This window comes from Salvelinus fontinalis, chromosome 32 (genome assembly GCF_029448725.1).
Source record: "Salvelinus fontinalis isolate EN_2023a chromosome 32, ASM2944872v1, whole genome shotgun sequence".
Lineage (NCBI taxonomy): Eukaryota > Metazoa > Chordata > Actinopteri > Salmoniformes > Salmonidae > Salvelinus > Salvelinus fontinalis.
The window spans coordinates 37,890,708-37,899,126 of record NC_074696.1 but is presented as its reverse complement, the minus strand read 5'-3'; positions in this window follow the sequence as shown (position 1 = coordinate 37,899,126).

Here is an 8,419-nt window from a genome sequence, read left to right as displayed (position 1 = left end):
GGTGCAATTTAGATTTTGGCACCAGATGTGCAAAGTTTTAGACTGATCCAATTAACCATTGCATTTCTGTAATTTCTTTTTGTCAAGACTGCCCAAATGTGCCTAATTTGTTTATTAATAACTTTTCATGTTCAAAATTGTGCACTCTCCTCAAACAATAGCATTGTATTATTTCACTGTAATAGCTACTGTAAATTGGACACTGCAGTTAGATTAACAAGAATTTAAGCTTTCTGCCAATATCAGATATGTCTATGTCCTGGGAAATGTTCTTGTTACTTACAACCTCATGTTAATCACATTAGCCTACGTTAGCTCAACCGTCCCGTGGATGGGACACCAATCCCGAAGAAGTTTTAACCGAAGCCTAAAGGTGTGTGTTCAGAATAGACAGCAAACTGATTGGGCGGCTGTTAGAGCCAGCAAAGGATTTACTATTTTAGGTAGTGGAATGACTAACTTCCTCGCCTGTAGTAAGCTGATGGAGAGAATTGTGTTTGAACAAATACAATGCTCTTTTTTAAAGAACAAGTTACCTACTGACTTTCAGCATGCATTTAGGGAGGGTACTCAACTTGTACTGCACTGACTCAGATGACTGATGATTGGCTAGAAGAAATGGATAATAAGATGATAGTTGGAGCTGTGTCGTTAGATTTCAGTGCAGCGGTGAGAGCGCCGAATCCTAACCACTAGACAATGCGGTATGTGATCTTTATTGCTACTCAATCATAATCTGGCAGCCGGCAAGAAAATAAAATCTACAATAATTGGTGTAATTAAAGATTGTAGCTAAAGATACAGTGCTTGTTTTGACAGAGATAGAAACAAGCACTGTATCTTTAGTCAGGTGACAGGAGTCCTGAAAACACCCACACATACACATCAATAAACTACGCACATGATTCTGTGTACATTTCCATTCAACTGACTTGTATCGAACAACACAAACCGTGCACAAGATGCATCGGTGTATGCATTCCCATTCAACCCACATCTAATCCCTGAAGCGAATTAATTTCCTTTAGACCTCCCAAACACGACACTGTGTAACATGATTTAGGCAGCTCTCGATTGGATATTGCAATTCAAGCTAATTTCACAAAGATTAAAGAGATGACTAAAGATAAAGTGAATGTTTTTATCTTTATTGGTACTCCATCCTGATCTGGCAGACGGCGAGGAACAATTCCAAAATAACAACATCAAGGGCTCATGTTTTAATCTATGGTGCAGGGAAAAGACCATGCCAAAAATATACAATATCAAGTCAAAAAAAAAAACGTCTGATCGTTTCCTTGTGTCCATGTGAGCCAACAGTATAAAAGTGCTCTTCTTTCTCCATCTGAACAGAACCTGCAGAACTTGTGACTCACTCTAATGGGTATGTCCTCTTCTCACCCTCTGTGTTGCTGTTTTTATCTCCTTTCCAGTGACTTCTTTCTCAGAAATGTATTTTGATGTCTTGTTTTCAGAAGCCCACCATCATCATCATCAGCAGCATGGCAATGTTGACCGTATCTCTGATGCTCTGTTCAGCAGCATGGCAAGGTTGACCGTGTCTTTGCTGCTCTGTGCTGCCGTCGCTCTGAGTAGCGCAGCAGCTAAGACACACAGTAAGACACATATCATGCTTACTCCACTTGAGTTGACAAAGTATTGACACTTTTCTAACCTCAGACAGATCCATTGATGATGTTTTATGTGGTCCAGGAGTTGAGGCCCAACCTTCATTCTTTTTATTGTGTGACAGTTTCAGAACCTTTTATTGGAGGGAAACATGGAGCAAACCCCCCCTGTTGGTAAGTGTGTGTACATAAGTCTAGATTGTCCTACAGACATTATTGAAAGTCATCTTTTACATAACTGGCATGTTTATTCATACCTATCCTTTTACGGAACCCTTTCTGGAGACGAATATTGAACAGATTCCTCTAGGTGAGTGTGTTATTTACCAGGGAATACCTAGTAGTGGCAGAATGGACATAATGAGCTTCCCATGTCTTTCCGTCCATGTGTTTCCATTTCAGTGAGGATATGGATGATGAGGGAAACACCTTTAAACAGAACCCACCTCTTGGTAAGTCTTTACCAGGAACACTCCCTTCACTAGATGCTTCCAGTAAGACGTGTTGTGTTAAAAGAGGAGTAGCGATCAAACAAAATCGCTGTGTAAATATTGCTACGACAGCTTTGATTGAATGCATCCCCTTGTGTTTCACTGTAGAAACCCTTGAGATGATGGACTTGGAGCAGACATTGCCTCTGGGTACGTTAGCAGATATACATTTTCCCCAGTGAAACATGTCTATAGTTGTTTTGTTTTGCTTGTGACGCCCACCAGTGAGTCAGTCACTGCTATTTGAAACATGCACTTAGAGATGTTCGTTTATCTTGGTCTTAAACCATATCCTGTGGGTTCCAATATACTGGAAGCCTGACTCCACACATGAAAGAAATATTCCAAGCTAATAGAAAATGTAAATTAAACAATAAGTGGAGGTTTAGTATTTTACATGAGGCATGCCGTGCCTGTTAAAAGGCCAACCACTTATAAGGTAACGTCAAACCAAGTAAGTTGATTTCAATTGAACTTCCCCTTTAATTCATAATAGAGGATAAGCGTGATACCTCTGCTAGGAGCCATGTCCTTGTATTATCGACAAGCATGACGCAGCGTGAACCAAATTGGAACCAGCCTGTGAGGTATTGGCTCCTGCTTTCTGCCCTCTTAGCTCCTGGAAGGACAGACAGACAGGAATTCAAATGGACCAGTCGCAGCAACGTTGTTCACAATCAACTTCCCCCACACACTGTCACGGCATTCAAGAGAAGAAGACGAGGACCAAGGTGCAGCGAAGTGCGTGTTCATATTTAATTTAATAACCGAACACTAAACACGAAAATGACGAAAAAGAATAACCGAAACAGTTCTGTCTGGTACAGAATACGAAACAAAAAAACAACTACCCACAAACACTGGTTGGAACAGGCTACCTAAGTATGGCTCCCAATCAGAGACAACGATAGACAGCTGCCTCTGATTGGGAACCACACCAGGCCAAACACATAGAAACACAACATAGAAAAAAGAACATAGACTGCCCACCCTAGTCACACCCTGGCCTAACCAAAATAGAGAATAAAAAGCCTCTCTATAGCCAGGGCGTGACACACACACTTCTTATTTAGATAAGTGAAGCCTCTTCCTATGAGGGGCGTCTACCTAGAAGTACTGCAGATTCATCTACTGACATCTATTTTATAATATGTTACACTTACCCAGGTGCAAAGCCTGCTCAAAGTCTACTATGGAGTATACAGTTAAAGACAAGAAAACACAATAAATGAAAGCTGCTTTTGCAATGTCCATGGGACAATTCCGTTAGTTCTATACCATTTGCCGATCCGAGCTGTAGTGGCTCTGACATTTTCTTTTCACATTGTCTTTTCCAGCACAGTTCCAGCAACAATTATGGATTGGCCAAATTCTAAAACAGGTGCATATTTGGTAAGTGCGCACTTGGTAAATGCACACACCAAGTCAAGGGGTTGTGGTTTTCTACAGCAAAGGCTTTGAAATAAGACCTAACAAAAATAAAGTAAACATCCCAAAAAATTCAATAACTGTTTACATTGTGAAGTAATCATCAAGTCTGTATTCCTGGTTTGCTATGCGTCTTGCCTGCTGCACCACTCAGACCAAAGGCAGCAGAGAGCAGAAGAGAAATGGTTGACATCGCCATGGGGATGATGGGCTCCTAAATACTAGATAGACAGTCAGAGGAAAATAATGCCAGAAGCAATCAGAATTCAGTGAAAAAATGAAATAACAGCAGTAAATTTATTATTTAAGTAAAGTAAGTAAATTTATTATTTACTGAGTAGAGGACTTACCGGTTGCATTACGTCACTACATGACTGTAAGGGTTGCGTAACTGGTGGCAGTGAAGTCAGACGCAGGAGAGCAGAAATAGGTAATAGCCGGAGGAGTTTAATTTCCAAATCAACGGCAATACAAAAATAACCTACATGGGTACAAAACCCGACGCGCACCAGTAACATAGTGCACAAGCACTTACAAACAAACAATTCCACACAAGGACATGGGGGGGAACAGAGGGTTAAATACACAACACTTAATGAGAGAAATGGAAGCCAGGTGTGTAGGAAAACAAGACAAAACAAATGGAAAATGAAAAGTGGATCGACGATGGCTAGAAGACCGGTGACGCCGACCGCCGAACACCGCCCGAACAAGGAGAGGAAACGACTTCGGTGGAAGTCGTGACAATGACACACTCACTCGATCGTCATTACACAACAACAAAAAACGGCATGACACACCCAAATTCTGCCGTCCGCAGATAGACCCTTCTCCAAAAATAGCGCAGCAAACTAGGTGAGAAATCCATTTGAATTGATAAGCTCGATTTACACACTTGAAATATGTACTTATTTCTTTATTGGATCTGAAATTGGTTTATTCGGTTGATAGAGCATCCCATGTAAATAGCTAGCTAGGTATTATGGCACCCTATTATGACACCCTATTACCTTTGAAGGTTTTGTGTAATCAAATCTCATAGCACATTCAAGTGTCAGTTTTAACAAAAGACACCCTCTATTTAATTGAAAGGATCATTTAAATCACTTGCTGTAGCACTTGTTGCCAAGTTATTCCTATCAGTGGAGGCTCCTCAAAGAAGGAAGGGGAGGACCATCCTCAGTGAATTTCATAAAAAATGTAAAACATTGAAAAACTATACTAAATATATTCACGTCACCAAATAATTGATTAAAACACACTGTTTGCAATGAATGTCTACAGTAGCCTCAACAACACTCTGTAGGGTAGCACCATGGTGTAGCCGAAGGACAGCTAGCTTCCGTCCTCCTCTGGGTACATTGACTTCAATACAAAACCTAGGAGGCTCATGGTTCTCACCCCCTTCCATAGACTTACACAGTAATTACGACAACTTCCGGAGGACGTCCTCCAACCTATCAGAGCTCTTGCAGCATGAACTGACATGTTGTCCACCCAATCAAAGGATCAGAGAATGAATCTAGTACTTAAGGCATAAGCTACAGCTAGCTAGCACTGCAATGCGGTGAGTAGTTGACTCAGAGAAAGACAATAGTTTTCAACAAATTAATTTATTCAAAAATGAAGGAGAAGCAAGAGAGAGATTGTCATTTCTTTTCAGTTCCACTTACTTAGCTAGCAATTTAATCTTGCTAGTTTAGCCTGCTCCAACAGAGGGATGCTATGTTAGCTAGCTGGCTATGATTATCCAACAACACTGGAACTATTTCAAGTCAAGGTAAGCTTTTGGTTTTATTAATTTATGGCCACCGGTGTAACTGCTTACTGACTATACACTTTAATATTACACCATTATTGTAGCGGGTTTACTAACACGTTACTTCTATTAGCTATGTTGACTATGACGTTACTTTAGCTAATATGGTGACAACGATGTAGGCTGTGTGTAGCAGTTATGATGTGGTTTGGTTTGGAAAGGTTTTTTCTCCTGGTCACATACAGCTGATGTGTTGTTCATTGAAGTCCACAAACGAAGGAAAAAGGTGAGGAGGAGAGTGCATAGAGGCTAGAATGAATACAACGTGGCTGCTATGATCAGGGGTGCATTCATTCCATCGATTCTGTTGAAAAATGTTTCTTAAACGGAAGCAAATGAAACGGTGATAAAAATATCGGAATTTATCCAATAGAAACTCTCGTTTGCAACTGTTGGACTAATGATTACACTCTAGATAAGCTAGATGCAGGCAAGAGTGTGCAAGGCAGTATTGAATGTGTCACTGTCTGTCATCTCAATTTTTTCTCTCGACCTGTGTGCACCTACGTTGTAAACGTTCATTCATGGGCTAGGTTGCAGCAACCTCTTGATGGGTATAGGGAACATTTGAGTATCATGTAGTAGCCTAAACCCATCAATTTTACATTGAACTGGGTGAATGGAATATGAATGACAGTCATCCAACATGGTGTAATAGAAATAAGGCCATGCTAATGAAAACAAAAATGGTCCTCCCTCATCATAAACGGCACTGACACGCACTGATTCCTATAATATGAGTCATGGAACAGCAGCATGAGAAAGCAGCACTAAGTCACTTGGAATGACTTGTGGGTACATTTGTTTTTTGTTGCCTCATGTTATTGCCTGTGTGGAAGGTGAGGTGCCTTAATTAATAAGCACCTCTCCAAACCAATTTTATGACAGAGTAAAGGTAATTTCCGACTATAGTAAAAAAAAAAAAAAAAAAAAAAAGGACTTTTCTTACTGAGTAAATACACATTTGAACTTAAATGGTAAGGCACTTCATTAAAATGAACAAACACTCCCATTTTCTTGTTTGCCTTGAGGCTGGTCCCATATACAACATGCGACAGGAACTCACACCCTGTCTTGAGGAGAGATTGTGTTATGTGCTTGATGATGTGTCAATAGACCACGAGAAGAATCATTCTTTCCTTTGTGAGTGATTATTATTTGCTATGCAAACTAGTATTGTGTTGGGTTTAACTTGTTAAAAGCTTCAGAGAAGCCTTTACCATTGGCTTCCATGAGTTGATGAGCTCATCGTCAGTCAGTCGTTGTTTAGTTTATTAGGATCCCCATTACTTACTGCACATGCAGCAACTACACTTCCTGGGGTCCACATAAAACATACAAATACATGACAAAGTAAGGAACAGTTGTAGACAAGAACATAAGATTATTATGTTCAATTCTAAATAAATAACATATATTGGGGGGAAAAAACAAGAGACAACTAAAATACTGTTTACATAATATTCATATATACTGTACGTATTCAGAAATACAGTACAGTTAAATTACCTGTTTTATAAAGCTAAACTTGCTTTTTGCCTGAGTAATCTCTGGTGGCAGAGCATTCCACTATGACATGACTCTATACATAACTGAGCAATGTATTACATCTGTTTTTGGTTTGGCTACAGTGAAGAAACCCATAATGGCGTGTCTGGTGGGGTATTTATGTATGTATGTTTGAAGTGCATGCAACTAGATGATACAAGTGGTTTGGCATTTTCAGCACACAAATGTTTCTTAAAAAGATCAGAGCCTGAACGAGTACAGTTGATCTTTGTGTCAAACGCAGAACATATTTTACAACAGACATACCTCTCCCCTTCTTCTCAACAACTTTGTCAATATGACTTGACTATGCTAACTGACCATCCAATGTTACTCCTAGGAGTTCAGCTTGTCTAAGAGAATGCTTTGAACCAAATAAAATGCTTTTGGTTTTAGATGTATGATAAATGAGGGCAGGGAAGAACCTCCACACACATTCACATTTACTACATGCGTCCACATACACATAACACACAAGTAGACCAACACAAAACAAGTCCCACGTGACAATGAATGCTGCCTCCGGGTACGCAGTCTCTAGTTTGTTCAGGGTCCAATTAAGCATTTTTGGTGTCTGCTTGTGGCAGGATGTAGAAAGACATGGCGATAATCCCTGCCAACTCTTTCGGAAGGTAAAAGTGGCGACATTTGATGACCAAGTATTCCAAGTCGGGAGAGCAGAAGCTCGCAAGTTCCTGTGTATTTCCCCCATCGCACCACTTATTGGTCATAAAACAGAGTTTTCCGCCTTTGTTCTTGCCAGAGAGAGCCCTCTTCCTATCTGCTCGATGTGTAAAACCCACTGGTTGTATATCATTCGGAGGAAAGATGTCGGAGGAAAGCCAGGTCTCAGAAAAAGAGAGTATGTTACAGAATCAGATGTCCCTCTGGAAGGAGATCCTCGATCTGAGTTCAAGTTTATTCACTAATGATTAAACATTGGCAAGTAGTATGTTCGGTAATGGAGGCCGGTTTGCCCGGCGTCTCAATCCCATCAAGACCCACCCCCTCCATTAGCGTCTTTCTTTCCTACTCTCCGGGAGAACTCCCAGGCAACCGGGCGACTCACTTAAGATAGACAGATCATTGTTCAGCCATCTCCTGGAATTCGGGAAGGTTGTGTGAATGGCGAGTACCCAGCGATTGATTCATATTCCAATAGTTCTGCCCGGGTGTATGAAGTTTGCGTGAAACAAACTGAGTAAGAATATTTGAGAAAATCTCTAGGAAAAACACTACAAAAAGTAGAAACCTGTAATGTTTTGTAGGAGCTCAAGGCGAGGCGCCATCCGTGATGTATAGTGTGTGCAATCAGCATACATAGTCATTTTTTCTCTATTTGTAAAAATAGAGTAATAGCCCAAGAGAACTGCCCTGAGGGATACCACACTGTACATATGTTAGAGAAGCTTCCGTTGAATAATACTTGAGTTCTATTGGATAAGTAACTCTCCAACCATGTGATGGTAGGTGATGAAAAGCCATAACATGGTGAGTTTTTTCAA